Here is a 17,267-nt window from a genome sequence, read left to right on the forward strand (position 1 = left end):
TTCTAACACATGTTACAGTCTAAATAAACCTGAGGACATTATGCTAACTGAAATAAGACAGTCACAAAAAGAAAAATACTATATGATGTCATTTTTATGAGGTATCCAGGGTAGTTAAATTCATAGAAACAGAAAGTTTACTCACACTTACCAGGAGCTTGGGGAGAGGGAAATGGAGACTTGTTTATTGGATACAGAGTTTCAGCTGAGCATGATGCAATGGGTTGGAGGTAGATAGTGATGATGATTGTAACATCTATGTGAATATACTTAATTCCACTATATTGTACACTTTAAGTAGTTAAAATAGTAAATAGTTGTGCATATTTCATCAAAATAAAATAATTAGGTACTTTAAGTGGGAGGGAAATAGAACTTGATTTTCTGCATTTTCTATATTAATGGACAGTCAGCAGGGGCAGAGAGAGATTGGGGCCTTAGACCAAATATATCAGGGGAGGAATTCATTACTCATGTTTTACCAGGGACTGTTTCCTGGGCTAAGAGTGAGCACCATATTCAATGCAGCCTGGGACCACTGTCCACAGAACAGTGGTTAAGGAATAAGATCACATTATCTGAAATAAAAGGAATTCCATCCAAATAACACTGTTGAGTGGCACAACCACACTTCCATGGAAAAAGAGACACAAGGAAGAATATTCCAGAGTTGTCATATCAGTACTAGTACAGTCATAGAAACAGAATCCACTTTAGTTTGTTTAAACATAATAATTTGTACAGGTGATAAAGGAATAGAGATCAAAAAACACAAATTTCTAAACCAAAGCCTTTACTTTTTGGCCTATAGGTAATAAGAGGGATATTTATTACCCTTTGAAATAATAAACAAATGTCACACTTATTCATACATCCAAACATTAATCTATTTATTCATTGTTTCAATCACCATGCACTCTAGATTTTACCTTACATTAAAGTTACCATATTTGGTCCTTAGGACTCTATAATACACAATTATATCTCCAGGCAAGATGCACTAGGTTGAAACCAAACTTAAAAAATGACTATTTGGTTGCAACTTAGATTCTTGATCACTACACATAAAATATTTATATATATACACACACACATACACATACATACACATACACATATCTATATACACACACACATCTATATACACACACATATATATATATATATATATATACATGTATATAATTACAATATTTATTTCTGCCTAAATAACATTATGTAAGGCCCATACACAGTGTAAGCTGCATGAGAACAAGATCTTTGCTTTTCTCTCTTTACATAATCCAGAACAATGGCAGGGAGGACATAAGAATTTAACAAACAATGTAAATAATTAGAACCAAGCATTCCTTAATGAGGATTAGAATAGATGTGTGAAAAAATTGTTAACTACTTTTTAAAGCCTTTTTATTTTTCTAAGTGACCATTGTCAGTTTTATTATTTTTTATTGAAAGAAAATAGAAACAGTATTTCAAAGAGATATCTGCACTCAAGTTTATTGCAGCATTAACCACAGTAGCCAAGAAATGAAAGCAACCTAAATGCCAACACATGAATGGATACAAAAGATGTGGCACATATACATATACACAAGGGAATATTATTCAGTCACAAGGAAGGAGGATATCCTGCCATTTGCAACATCAATGGACCTTGAGCACATTATGCTAAGTGAGATAGGTCAGAGAAAGACAAGTACAGTGTGATATCACTTGTATGTCGAATCTAAAAAAGACAAGGCTTCTCTTTGCTCTTCAATGCAGGGTGTGTCTAGTCCAAGGGATTAGAACATCTGCTTAAGTCAAGCTCTCAGTGGGAACAGATATACAGATATTTCTGTAGAATTGTTTACTTTTCCATTAAAACCCATGATACATTGGTCACATATTCATTACTATATGGTTTCTTCTTTAAAAGGCAAAGCCATTCATTCTTCCTTCTGAACACTTGAAGCCACGACTAGACGGAGTCATTTAAATTCTCCAGTGGAGATGAGTTAACATCCTCGCAGAGATACTGAGACTGTGGTGAATAAGGTCACAGAGGGGGAAACTGTACCAAAAGAGTTTCTTCTGCTCCTCTGGTCCTTAAGTCAAATTAGAGACCTTAATCTAATATCTAAAATCCAAACAATCTATTATCTCAGAGGTTTGGTGTGATCATGGAATTCTGGCAATTGAAAACAATCACACATGTGTCAGCTTTTTGTTTTTACAGAAGTTTCTTACTAAGTACCCTCTGTGCCTAAACATACACTATGAAGATGTAAATAAAATACATATATATATATATATAAAATGGTGTCTGTCTTCAGACGAACTATACTTTTATTTGAAAAAAATACTAGACCAAGTTAGTTGCACCTGGGCCAAGACTGTGTTCATACCAGGATGTCATGTACCTCTAACAGGGAGACTGTGATGTCTTTTCAGGATCTGAGCATCACTCCTAGCTTGGATCCTGATTCTGAGAGTCCTTGAAGTGTTTGGGCATTCTCATTTCCCAGCATATGGATCCAAGTACATTTCCAGAGGTCCCCTACGTGAGGCACTGTGAAAATCATTATCATTTATCCTCATCCCAGAGTTGCAAGGTCCTCTCTCCTGGGATCCTGCCCTCCCCTCCAGGTGATAGTTCCATCATCTGAAATTGGTTTAGACCAAGGCTATGGATTATAACCTTTTATCAATGTTACTTCTCAGCTTCCTATATATATCCTTGATTCCAATGGTTTCCTCCCCATTCTTTTTTTCTCTACAGACACCTTGTTTTATTTGCCATCTTCAGAATTTCCTCTGGTCAGGTCTGCTGGCTGCCACTCCAACCAAATTATAGACTGAATGTTTGAATGTGTTCTTCAAAATACATTTGAGGAAACCCCAAATACCAATGTCCCAATGTGCTTGGAAATGGGGTTTGCGAGGGATTAGATAATGAGTGTGGGGCCTTCATGAATCTAATTAGTGCCTGTATAACAAAGAATCATGAGATTCATTCTCTCTGTCTCTCTCTCTCTCTCTGTTTCTCTGTCTTCAACATGCTAGGACACAGTAAGAACCTTGTCATCTGTAAAGCTGTAAGAGGACCCTTACCAAGAAAATAACAGTGCCGGCACAGTGCTTTTGGACTTACAGCCTCCAGAACTGGGAGAAATAAATGTTTGTTTTGTATGCCACACAGTCTATGGTAATTTGTTATAGCAGCCTGAGCTAAGACAAACCACGATGCTCATTACTCTTATTGTATGTACTTGAATTCTGATGTTTAAATGCCAACACCTGGCCTCTGTGTGTCTGGGTATTTCATTCCCCATTACTATCAAGGCATCCATTTCTGCAGTGGTGCATCACCCCTTCTGTACTTGCCTACAGCAGAGAAGCCACCACTGAACTTAAGGATGATGGGAATTCCTCTCACCAGTGAATATTCTTAGTGTTTAGTAATTTGTTTCTAAACACTGTAAAAGTGTAATTGAAACCTATGAAGTAAGTTTACTGTTGTTGAGATTTCAAGGGGTAACAGGAAAGTTCATACCTTATTTTTGAAGCAAATATAAGGGATTAAAAACCAAGGCCAAAGCAAAAACAAGATTAGGATGCAAACTTTATATTCTAGTATTCTGATCTTAGTCTTATACCCCTCATTAAGCAGGCTAATGTCATTTCTGGAAGCAATGAGCAATTCCATTTATTCACATTCCATTTACTATTTTAATTATTAGTATTGTAGTTTGTTTTCTTTGTTATTCGAGAAATAACACAAGCTAACTTTGCAAAATTGAAAATATAGAGTATATAATGAAAAGCATGTGTCCTTTCCATCCCTGATGCCAAGCTGTCTTCTCCAGGAAGAACCAATGATACCAATTTCTAATGAATCTTCCAGAAATGTACTATACATACATGTGTATGAGTGCCCAAAATAATTGCCTTTTTTTTTTTTACGGTGAACACATTATACAAACTGTTTTGTGCCTCATTTTTTCCCTCTACATTCTATCTTCCAGATTGTTCTATATTTATACAAATAGAGCTCCACTATCTATTTACTAGCAACATAGAATTCTAGTATAAATACATGCAAAATATATATTACCAAATTACATAATTGAGCATTAAGTGGTTTCCAATCTTTTGCCATTAGAAGTGAAGCCTCAGTGAAACTCTTGTATATATGTACATACACATATATATTATTTTGCACACATATATATTTCCTAAAAATGAACACACTATATCAAAGTGTCCATGCATTTATTCTATCTAATATGGGCCAGGCATCAGTATTCTCTAGAAATCACTTTTTATATTTAAAGCATTGCTGGATGAAAGTGAAAAGCATGCATATCAGAAATAGGCCAGAGAACATACATGTATATTATATTATATATCTGATTTCTTTACAAGGAGAGCTACTTCTTTTTAAATAGTGAGCTCACTACTTTCATAACATTACCAAGAATGTTAGCTGGGGCAGGCAATAACGAAGCGATTCTTTTGCCAAGGTTGTCCAAGGCTTGTGCAAGCAAGGAACTATCATCATTTTTAGTATCAACAATTCTCTCTCCCAAATGATTTATCTCTGTACTCATCTCCTCACATTTCTTTCTAAATCCTTCAGTACACAGATCTTCTTGGACCTAAAAAAAAAAAAATGAGGAAGGAAGTAAAACTTTTTAAATCCCCCATTTTTTCAAGGATTACATTTTGTCAAACTTTGAAACTTTGTCAGACTATCTTTGTTTTATTCCTAAAATTGTTCTCTCTTAATCATGAAAGGAGACTCTTGTAACAAGGAATATTTCCTGGTTTGGACCGAAATATTAAGAAGAAGTATAGTTTACAGCCTTAATAATATTCATATACCTTAGGGTTTTGCCAGGAGGCTAAGCCTGGCATGAGGACAAATGTAATATTTTCCAGTCAAAAAATGCAAATGAGAGGTAGCCTTGGTCTGACTGCACTAATTCTCAGTCCCACTCAGGATGACACTGTCACCCATATTATAGAAATCTGTTATAAACACATGGCCCCTAAATTATAGAAATCTCTTATAAATCATGTTCAGATGAACAATGAGAGAAATCACTCCAAGCCACATGATAGCTTGGGGATCTGTCCACACCTGGAGGCAATGCAGCAAGTGTAAAATCTATCATTTCTATGTGTTTTTAAGTCTGGACATTTCTGGTAGTTTTATGTCAGAACAGATCTACCTCAGGGCCTTGGGCTGAGCAGGTCTCCTGGTAAAAGGTAGTGACCTTGGTAGAGCGTACTAGTTGTTGTTCATATTAAACACAAATAATTGGAATATCTGTTCAATCAAGCCCTGTGAGATCATTTTAAAATTCTCTAAATGGCTATTCAACCCTATTTATATTCTCTGAGGGCTTGGAGTAGAGGGGGGAATACTCATCCTGAACTCTCCAAAGTCTACTTACAGAGCCAAATTTACAGGTTTTGGAAGGATTCAAAGGCTTCAGGGTTTTAATAAATCACAAGCAGTAGATGCACTTCTGATCTCTGCATGACCATGCTGTAACCTTCACCCATCCCTTCCTGGGGTACCTGGGCAAAGCTATCAAGCTCTACTACTGCCACAGCCTGATTCACCTTCAGCTGATGTTCCAATATCTTGTTTGGCTCTCTCAGCAGGTTTTCTTTTTCTCTCACCATCTTCTCCATCATCTGAACTATGTGTTTCTGGAGACTTCTCTTCTGAGCCTCCACCTGCTGCTGCTGCTCCTGCAGTTTCTGTTTCAGCAGCTCCTGTTCCTTCACAGCTGTCTCCTTCCAGGTCCACTCTTCTGCCCCAGGAAGGTATTAGAGAGGGAATAAATAGGCAAGGATTGACCTCCACCCTCCTGAGCTCAGAGGCCAAATCAAATTAAAGAGAGAGGTAGGAAATCTCTGAAGTCCTCCCCCAAAACCCCATGTCCACACCATTGAGAACACACTTCAGAATGTGAGAAAAGGCTCTGCCTGTCTGTCGTCCTACCACAGTTCCCTTTGCTGTTTCCAGATGCAGCAAGGTTGTTCCACAGAAAGGAAGGAAGCTCCGGTATTGGAAAAGTTTTGCTCTCACACCTGTCAGAGGGCACTGCAAGAACATACACATCCCACTGTGAGCCCAGCCCTACCCTGTACCTGCTTTGGGCTTCTCCCCATCAGTGAGGGCTTTATCTGCCTGCAGGATTTCTCTAGTGCCATCTGGGACTGCAGAAACCTCTGGAGGAACTCATTTGCCTGAGGAACCAAGGAGAAGCACAGAAATTAGATTTCCAATAGGGAAATTAGTGATGCAAAGACAACTAAGTCCATGTAACTTTTGCTTCAAGTTTAAAGTTCCACAGTGGTTCCTTACAATGAGTCCAAGCTCCTTAGAGTGACCTGTCTCTGTCCAGTCTCTTGCCCAGTGCTACTTCCTTCTCCTCACTCTAGAATCCAGCCTATCAGAATCATGTTCAGTTCTACAAACCCCAAATCTCTGGTGCTTTTACATATCTGCTTTCCCAGTGTGAAATAGTGCCTCTAAATTGTGCTGATGTTCTCCTCTGCCACTAGCTGGTTATAAATTTAGACAACATATTTTAACCTGCCTATGCTTCTCAGTTGAGATCTTTAAAATGTTGATAATGTAGATGCTTCTTAATGCTATTTGAAAGATTAAGTTAAAGAGTCTAGGGAAAGAGCTTAACATTTTGGCTATAGGAAACAACAGTTCAATATATATTAGTTGCATTATTATTGTTTACTATTATTATCATTATTATCATTATCATTATTATCATTATTATTTATTATTATTATTATTATTATTATTATTATTATTATTATTATTATTATTATTATTATTATTAATTTGTTTCTAACACCTAAGTAGCTCTTTCCTGAGTGTTATAGCTTGCCTATGTAGTTGACTTCCTGTCTCACTTGTGATCATCCTTGTGTACAAAGACTGACTTGTAAATTACCAGTGCTCAACTCGTCAAATATGTTGTTGAGTAAAAAAAAATGAATAATTTCTGTTCTGTCTCTTGTGGATTTAAGAAATCTGTACTCATGGTTGGGAGTTGACATTTGTACTCTCTTCAGGAATAATTAGCATGCAGTGAACCTTAAAAGCCACAGCTGTTTGAATGGCCCCATACACTCTCTTTATGCATGCATGGAGCTGCACTCTCAGATTTTCAGGAGACTCCTTTGAGTATTCTGTAGGTTCCCCATGTTTCCCTTATTCCTCACCTTCACTCCTTTCATGGGCACTTGGTAATATTCCTTTTCAATAATTTCCTTTGCTTTCCTGTAGAGTTCATGACCTCCAGGAACAGAGAAAGTTCCTGCTGAGATATTTTTATTAGAGTCTTTGAAAGCTGATCAAGTTTAGTCTGGCAATATTAGATTGATGTCTCTTCATTCTGCATCAAGGAATCATCTTTCTTATTCTTTATGATTTCCTAGAGGGAAGAAAGATAGAGGGCTGTCACCGGAAGCAAGGAACAGAGGAAGTAAATTTCCAAAGAATCTGGTAGAAGAATTGGTCTAACTGTGTTCTTCATGAGAAAAGTATTCTGTTGGAGGACATGTAATAAAACAGCAGTCACAAGATTTGATTTATTCACAGCTCTGAAAACTCTGGAAGACCATGGGGAAGTTCCCTAACCTCCTTTGGGTATTTCATCTGAGCTGTTGGAGTTGCATTACCTAATCTCTCTGGTTCCTTGAAGCTGCCACATTCAGTGATTATGTCTTCAATGATAGATACAACAAGGAGCAACCTAAGCTGAAAGTGGCCTGAGATGTGGATCTGAAAAGAGAAATTTTGGTTCCCAGCCATAGGAGTGTGTTCACAGAAAAAGAAGCCAGCTAAAGAATGTCTTGGGTGTTCTGGACAGGCTTGGAATCCACAGAAGTATTTATTTCAAGAGGATATCTATACCGATTTTTCATTGAAGGTCAAAGGGAGTTCCAGATAAACTGCCTGAGTTCTGGCAGTCAAAAAAGAAGGAAATGTAGTCCTTTGAAACTCTGTCCCTCATGAGAACATGGACTACTTTATCCTTGAGGGAGAGATGAGCCGTGGGACCGGTAACAACACTTCTAGGCTTCATTCTTCAAAGGGAGGCGACATAAAGTAAATACTAAGACAGATTACCACAAGGTTCCTCTGGAACTCCTGCTTGTCTTCCTTGAAGGAGTGCTCCATGAAGACTGCAGGGGCTTCCCTCTCACAGGCAGCATGCGCCTCCAGCAGCTCCTGCAGCATGTCTGTGGGGAAGCTCACTCGCTGGGCCATCTGCTCGCTGTAGTGGTTGTCTGCCTTCTGAATGGCAGCTGAGTTCTCCAGCTGGGCCAGAGTTGTCACTGCGTTCTCCAAGCGAGGTACTGCTCCACTATTGATAGTATCCAGGTAGGTCACAACCAGAGTCCTCAGCCCTGAAGAAGCCAGGAAATTTAGGGGCTAAATATCAAGTTATCAGTCAATGGCTCCAGGAATCTGAGACTATGCTTCTAGGGTCATATACACATGCACACACACAAACACACACACGCACCCCTACCTCCTTCTACTATTATCACCTTCATTTTCCTACTGACTCTTCATTTTTATGGTTTTCCAGGCCACAGGACTAAAAAAGTTAATATCTAATTCTATCTAACATACTAGGGGCTACCTGGAAAATACAGTTTCTCATTTTAAAAATTGAAAGCAATAAAAATTACATAGATAGACAGATGAGGCAAAGTGTACCATGTTTAATTTATTCCTAATTCTGAGGCTTTGAATGTATTTTCAGTGATTTATGGGCTAATATTTATTTTTGGACCACTCTAAATTCTCAAAATATCTTTTGAATTCTCCTTGTGAAGAACACTTATTGTATAGGACTTCCTTTGAAAACATGCAGTATTCTGTTTTTACAGCAAGAGAGTGATTATATTCTAAGTGGAGGATGTTTTCAGATAAGTGGGAGTCACCGATATCATTGACAAACGTTGCAATTTGGGGAAGGAATTTGTAAATCCCCCAAAGTGAGATAAGTATAAAGTATACAGATTTCTTCATGGAGTATAAAAGTCTGTAAAATCAGAATCCTTTATAGAATCAAACAAAAATACTAGAAAGCACATTATATAAAATATTCAACACATAGCATTCCCCATGGAAATGGGAAAAAGAGACTCACCTTTCCCAGTGACCATGATTCCTTCTGTGAGGGTCTTGGTCCTTGCATCAGTGAAGATGTAAGAACAGAAATTTTTTGTTTGCTCCTGGAATTTAGGATCCAGTTGGTCTTCAGATACCATCCCAATTCTGGCTAGAATTTTTTTTTCCTATGTTGGCCACTCAAAGACAAAACACTTCCATCTTGGAAATAAATGCCTGATGCAGTCTCTGGGTAGATTGGATATTTGGGCTTTGGGATTCTTCCCTGAGGGATAGAAAATCAGGGATTAGAGTGTGTAGAGTCTTGAGGCGAGGGGGTTACAGGTGTTCATGGCAGGGATTTGTGTGTCTTTGCCATTTCTACACACAGAACTCTTTTAACATAGACATTCAATACTTCTTTGCACATCAGACTTATACCAATGATATAACTGCAGAGAAATTTAGGGAGACATCTGATCCAGTAAAGGAAACCTATGGCTGGTCTCTCCAGACATGCACATAGTAGAGTGGTTGTCTATGATGTGTTTGCTTAACTAGCAGCTAAAAGGATGAAAGGTCACATGAAACTTTCTGCTCAACTCAACCTCATGTAGGAATTGAGCTGTGGAACCAAAAAGGAGAGCTACAAACAAGGGATCATGGACAGTAATTGGAATATTAGGAATGACATCCTCATTATTTAAGAAAAACTGTTTTGATGCTAAAAATAATTGATGCAGTGTTATGTATTTATTAGTAAAAACCTCTGAAGTATAAATGTACCTGAAATATAATTTTAAGGTATCACCACTAATCTATAAACTCTTTGAGGTAAATGTTTATATCTAGTCCTCTCCTGCCAGCCAATTTCTTAATAGCTGTTTTGAGAAATCATAAATAGAAACATGAAAGGAAGAATGACTAAATTGGGATTGATATTTCTCTCAAGGTTTCAATAGACACACATCCTTGGAAATGTAACCCATGAAAATAATTTTTTACCTTGTAATTAATTCATGGGTAAACATGTGGGAATTAGGAGAAAGCTATGATGTGGAAGGTAAAATGAATATTCTAATAATTGTCAGTATTATTGAAAAGGCATAGATTGTAAAGACAGTCACTTCTTCAGGTTTATTTAGAACATACAGTCATTTTGTAGATGATATAATTATACAGGATTAGAAAGTTTTCTAGCCCTCTTTGAAAAGAATAACATGTGAAATCTATATTTTGTTCATTAGATAAGCTTTTCACTGCAGTTTCATGTCTAACAATTAGCTGATTAGTTGTTTTCTTCAACAGAGAAAAATTGATGGAACAGCAAACACAGTGTCCAGTCTTTAGAATATTTCATCACCCATGTAAATCTGGATGCTAAATTTAAAGATGTATAAAAAACAAATTGGTTTTGAGTAATTTCACTTTACACTTTACTTTTCTTGAGTAAACTTCAACTGTAGCCCCTATATCTTTACAACCCACTTTCCAGCCACCATTTCCACAGACTTTGATTTAGTCTCAAATACAAATGCAATCACAGAGATGAGGGATATTGTTTAGTAGATCCCACACTCTATTGGACCGTACACTGCCCAGGCCATACTCTGATAACTGGAATCAGCTTCAGGGCATTCTCCAAGTACTCATCTTCTGTGATAGGCTGACCACATAACTGCAGCTCCAGGGTGAAATCCCATACAGTCCAGATAAAGTCTGGAAAGAAATTCACAAATTCTGTGGAATCTTGTACACTATCAGGTGTTTGAGAGGACTTTGCCCTGATGTTTTGCAAGCTCTGTCGCATAACTAACATTTGGTTAGGGAAAAGAAACTCACTACCAACAATTCCCACATTTCTCTAGTATAAAAATATTATAAACACACTCTTTTGCCATGGGTCCCCTCTGTTCCACCCAAGAAAACTAAATGACAGGAAAGGAGAGACTGACTCTATCCTCATTCCCATGAATTCAGTGAAACATGGTGTTTCAGGACCTGGAAGGATACTGCAGATGCTCCAGGGCCTGGTGGTTGATGGTGCTCATGCTGTTCTAGACAAAGCTACTGCAGAGAACCACGGCCAGGGCAAAGATCCATGAATCCTTCTTAGACTCATCCTAGAAAGCACATTAGAACAAGAGAGTTAGAAGTTTACCCCTACATTAGAAATTCATCTGTACACTTCTTCAATCATGGTTTCATTTATTATTTCAGCTAACATACTCACCATGAAAAGAAATTGAAAACAGATGTAAATGCAGATATCAACTTTGACAATTACAGAGACATTTCTTGTGTTTGCAAATTTTTCATATATAAAAGGATTCTAGTGTTCAAAGTGCTTTCTTTTTCCTCAATTGGATAAAGTAAAATAACATATACAGAAAAACTAATACAGTACCTGTTGTGTAATTAGGAATTCAGTGATGAGTGTGGGCACTTATTCATTCTGCATATATTTATTAATCAGAGTCCATATAAAATATACCATAGTTGGCATAACTGGGTATTTAAATTATATGCAATCAATAAATAATGGCAGGGAGCTACTAAATATCCCCCACTGTTCTTAGATTTTAAAAAAGCAATGCTAAAAATGAAAATTGTCTTTCAACATGATTATTTCAAAACAGTGGACAAACATCCATAACAGTAAGTGCAACAAAGGTAGAAGTATCTGTAAAAGGCTTACTCTCAGTAATGTATATAAGCAGTGAAACCTATAGCTATAACACTAAACTAAAATTTAGAAGTCTATCAAGGAAAAACAGAGGTATGAAATTTGGAGAAAGAATATGTGATCTGAAAGCTTCCTCAATGTCTTGAGCTGAATATTAAAGAACTGGTAAATGTGGAACTGAAGAAATGAAGGTGATCCCATAGACAGGAAAACCCAGAGAAACAAAATTAGAGATGGGAGAAGACAGGGGTCTTGTAGTTAGAACAGAATCATTTGAGGGCAGAGGGCAAGTGGAGAAGTTGAGGTGAGTTTCATGCAGCCTAATCAAGGGCCCTAAAGCCCAGGCTAAGTTGTATAAATCATAGCAGTGTCTAAATAATGGCATAAACTGGAAATAGTTTTTTTTTTTATTATAAATGGCATGTAAAGTTGCTCCCAGTGTAAATGCAAAAACTGTGGTTTATGTTGAGAAGATTCTAAATGGGAGTTTGGGGGGATAAGTGTCTATTCATTACTTTCTTTCTCCAAAACCCAGTTTTTAAAAATAATCAATTAGGATAAGAAGAAGTAGCATTTATGACAAACAATTATTTCAACAGCAAGATTATATCATTGTTTAATATATGGCTTTAAAAATAAGCAGAATTTCTAATTCCTATTGAGAAAAAAGACAGCTATAAAAATGTAGGTACTATTTCCAAATAAATCTCAAAACAGGGAAAGGAGGGATACTTCATTTCACCCATTAGCAGAAAGCTAAAACACCAAAAATCCATTTTAAAATGTTTCTTGTAGGACAAAAACTTACTTTTATAGAACTTGCACATTCAGAGGTGTCTCACAGATTTCCAGAACACTCTGTGAATAGTTGATGAACTTCATCATAGAAAATGTAAACCCGTCTCTTAAATCCTACACTCAAATACACTCTTCACCTTGTAGCTAAGAAGGTGAATCAAAAATTTTTCCTCACTCACAGATTGATACTTCTCCTATTTCTTAGTTATGCTTAACTGTAAGTTCTCAAAACCAGTCAGGTGCTGCCTGGATTGCCTTTCAAAACTGAAGGACTTATTCCCCCAGCTGTTGGGAGTGCTGGTGGAAGACAGTCTTCAGGTGTCAGCCCTCTTAATTAGAAAGGCTTCTGGAGCAGCTCTTCAAAAATGTATCAGAACCCCTGTCCCAAAATCAGGATAATTCAAAAAAGCCAATCCAGCCATGGAGCTCCCATGAAATTCCCAGAAATTGGGGATTGCAATGCAATGTAATTTCTTCTTCTCTCCAGCCTTCTTCTTTCCCAATTACATGGTATTAAATCTGACTGCAGATAATCTCTTGTCAGTTGAACTAAAGACTCTTTAAGGGCAGGACATATACTTTGGTCACTGATATCTACAATGCTAAGTCCAAAGGCCTGGAACTCAGCAGTTCAATAATGACTTACTAAATGTAATCAAGTCATCCACACAGTGCCAAGAAATAAATGAATTTATCTAAGACACTATGATAACTTACCTAGAAGTGAGATTCAAACAAAACATAGTTTGCCTTATTTACTATACTTGATTTCTAGATTTTACAGATTAAAGCAGTAAAATTTCTACGACCATGGAGAGATAAGGGGAAAATCCAGAATAAAAAGGATTTAATTGTGAATTTCTGCTTTACCATTCACACATCCCCCAGGCACTAATTGTCCAGAAGGACCACCAGAGTACGATTTGGCTTGCGTGGGTGAGGCACACACCACATCCAGATGCCCTTGATTTCAGACTGCACTGTAGAGCCTAGAGGAAACCCTGTGAGTAGAGGGGAGAAAGCAGCATTCAGTTAGAGCAGATAATCTAAACAACCAAGGGGCTACAGAGTCAGATCTATTGGAATGTCAGTATCCCAGCATACGAGTTGGTGCTTTCTCCATTTCCTCAAGAATGTCCTACTTTGTGTGTCATCTGTTTCAAGGAGGAAGGAACATTAATTGTGATAAAGATATCAAGCAAGGGCTCAACATAGAGGCAAAGGGGAATCCATGAATCAGACAAAATGGAAGTCACTGATAACCATAACAAGAGTATCTTGAAAGAACGGTGAGGTTCAAAGCCAGAGAGAAATGGACTGAAGACAGTCATGGGAAGAGAAAAAGGTGGGAAAAAAATCAGGATTATATTTTTTGTCAGACAAATTTTTCAAAAGTTGGGAGAGGTGTTAGCCACAGTAGTATATGACATACAGGAAATATTTTTAAGATTATAGACATTTGATCACATTTATATGTTGATGAGTATAGTCCATAAAAAAGCAAAATGTGTTTCAAGAGCAAGTAGACACAATTGCAAGAGTCCAGTGCTTAAGCATGTAAAATAAGGTAGGATTGTGAGAATTGGTAGGAGAAATTTTGCTTTACAGGAATAAAACATACAATATGATAATGAATTACAGTAAGACAGTGGTTTAGCAGTGAGAAATAGGAGTGGAAATTTGATTTGTTAAGAGAAGTTTGGTTTTCCCTACACAAGATCAGGACAAAAATTAAGAAGCTGAGGTATTAGCTAGAATCAAGCAATTGGTCCCTGACCCTGTACAACACTCACCATGATTCTGACCTGCAAGATGGTTCATCAAGTAGGATTTGCCTGTATGATACGGCCCAACAATGGCCACCACCAGCACTGGCAAAGAAATCTCACCAAGAATCTGCAGAGATTTTTGGTTCACCGAAAGAACCTTGACACTTTCCAGCAGACAAATGGGGTCCATCATTTTGGGTCTGGATGCCATGGCAACCTGCCAACCTAGAAGAGCTTCTTAGTGGAAATCAGATTATAAATTCATTCTCTAACTCAGACTTATACAAAGCATCTATCAACTTAGGATAAGGTAAGTAAGAGTTCTGTGCTTTCCATGAGACAAAATGTAACCTATAATTAGCATACTGCACGGGTTTTCCCCCATCATTCCCTCAAGTCTCTCATGATATTGGTAGTGAAATAATATAATATCACTCTCCAAACTGTTATTTCAAAATAATAATATAATTAAAGTTATTGTTATGATGCACTGAAGGCCTACAATATACAAAGCCCTTTGATAATAACTTACATATCCAGCTAAACTGATATTCACAAGAGACTGAAAGTTAGAAATTAACATAACTACTTTGGAAATGAGGTAAATGGTTCTCACAAAAGCTGAGTGAATGTCATTGAGAAAGGATTGAAAATCTACGTACTTGAGCAAAATAGACTAGCAAACTCTAAGCTCTTGTTTCCCCAAAGAGATATAAACAACAACCCAAATACTAGCTAGAATAACCTTACAGTAGTTCCATAAAAGAGTCAAAGGTCCAAAGCAACCAACCAAATACCAAATCAAGAAACAGCCTCATTCAAAATGGTAGGAAATTCTGTGGTTTTTCTGTTGCCCTCGGTCCCCATTGTGGTAAGGTCTTTAAGGAAGTGGCAAATCATTTCCCAATTCCCTCCCCTGATTCAGAGAGAGGGAATTTTATAATGTTCTAACCTGTCAGGGCTGCCTCTTCATGTCTCTGTTTCACTTCAAATTAAACTCAGGGAAGGGTGGCAGAGGGGTAGGTGGTGGTAAAACTTGGATATCAGGTGGAAAGAAGCAGCAGGTATTTCTCAAGGAAAAATATGGAGAGACAGCTCCACAGATGCCTAGAGCAAGAGGTTACCAGTGAATATATAAAATAGACTATCTAAGGCATCAATTGAGTTTCCAATTCCCTTTTTCAAAATAAACAGAGCAGAGCAGGCTGCATTTACAATGTTCTGATATCTCATGGGCTGCCTGAAGGACTGTTATCTTTTCCCTTATTTGGATCTTAGGCAGGGAGAAGCAGTGGGCATTGCTTGGGAAAGCTGCAGGGAGAATGACCTGCAGACACCTATGACAAAATATTATGGGTGTGTGATATTGAGATGTATAATAAGAAACACAAATTTGATCATTGTCCTTATTCCTGGTATATAGCTCTTAAAACCCTATGTGATGAGAGAGATGAAATTATTTTTCTTGTAACTTTTGGTCTTTTGTCCTCAATTCCTAAAATAGCTCCAGACTGATAAAGACGAAAGGAGAGTCTTTTGTTATTTATAACAAGCACCTTTCAACAACAACTGAGTTTATGTTAATGAGGTGATTTTTAAAGCCCCTAGATCACTTCAATGGAGTTGTTTGCTAGAGGAAACAATGTTATTACAAAGTTGCAACATTTAGCCTGATGCTCCAACCACTGGGGAGCAGAGAAGAGATGAAAGTTGAGTTAATCACCAATGACCAATAGTTTACTCAACCATATCTATCTAAGAAGTCCTCCATTAAAAAATAAATAAAACCTAACTGAAATGGTTCAGAGAGTTTCTGGTTTGATGAATATGTGGATGTTGTTAGAAGGTGGCACATCCAAAGGAGTCATGGAAGCTCCACATGCTTTTCTTAATATCTTTCCCTTTGCATCTCCTATTTTGCTGTTTATAGGCTGTATCCTTTTTTAAAATAAACCAGTAATCTAGTAAGCAAACTATCCTTCCTGAGTTCTTAAGCCATCCTAGCAAATCATTGAACCTGGGGAAGAGATGGGTATCTCCTATATACAGCCAGTTAGTCAGAAGCACAGGTGACAACCTGGATTTGTAATTGCATCTGAACTGAGGAGAAGTCTTGTGGGACTGAGCCCTTAATCTGTAGGGTATAAAATAACTCTTGGAAGTTAGGGTCAGAATTGCTTATTGTGAAAAAATGCTCACGTATGTGGTGACCAGAAATAAGTATAGAGAATAGAAAGTTGAGAAGAGAAACTGAATTTTTCTTTTTCTTTTCAGGGTGGAGACACACAATAGACAATCAAAAGTTCAAAGGAGGCATCCTTTGGGAAATTAATATACTTAAAAGGAGCACATATATGGGAAAACTGAAAAAGCAAAACACAGGCCCAGGGAAGATGCATGCTCAAAAAAGCCTAAAAAGACTTTAGAACTTGTCTTAAGTTTAATCCCAAGTTTCAAAATCAAGAGCCAGCTTAGGAAAAGACTTCCTTGTCAAAAGGCCAGTATGCAAAGAATGGGAAAGGTGACTGCTTTCATAAATGCTCAATTTTCAGGGGGTGGGAGGGTAATAACTCAGTAGTACAGCATGTACTTAACATGTTCAAAATCCTGGGTTAAGTACTGAGTATCTTCATTTAAAATAAATAAATAGATAAATAAATATCCAATTTTTCAACAACAACAACAAAAATCACAAGGCATACAAAATAAATGAAAATAAGGCCCTTCCAAAGGAAGAATATAAAGTGGTTAAAAAAAAAACAAAAAACAACCCTGAGGAAACATGTGCATTAGATGTTTTAGGCAAAGACTTTAATTTAACTTTTTAAAAATATGCTTAAAAAGCTAAAGGAAAACTCAGAAAAAT

At 37.2% G+C, this 17,267-nt stretch overlaps 1 pseudogene; it reads right to left on the bottom strand.

Moving 5' to 3' along the window:
• Nucleotides 1–1,478: 1,478 nt before the first annotated feature.
• LOC141576144 (guanylate-binding protein 6-like) lies at nucleotides 1,479–11,362 on the bottom strand (annotated as a pseudogene).
• Nucleotides 11,363–17,267: the final 5,905 nt, after the last annotated feature.

Source organism: Camelus bactrianus, chromosome 36, assembly GCF_048773025.1.
Source record: "Camelus bactrianus isolate YW-2024 breed Bactrian camel chromosome 36, ASM4877302v1, whole genome shotgun sequence".
NCBI lineage: Eukaryota > Metazoa > Chordata > Mammalia > Artiodactyla > Camelidae > Camelus > Camelus bactrianus.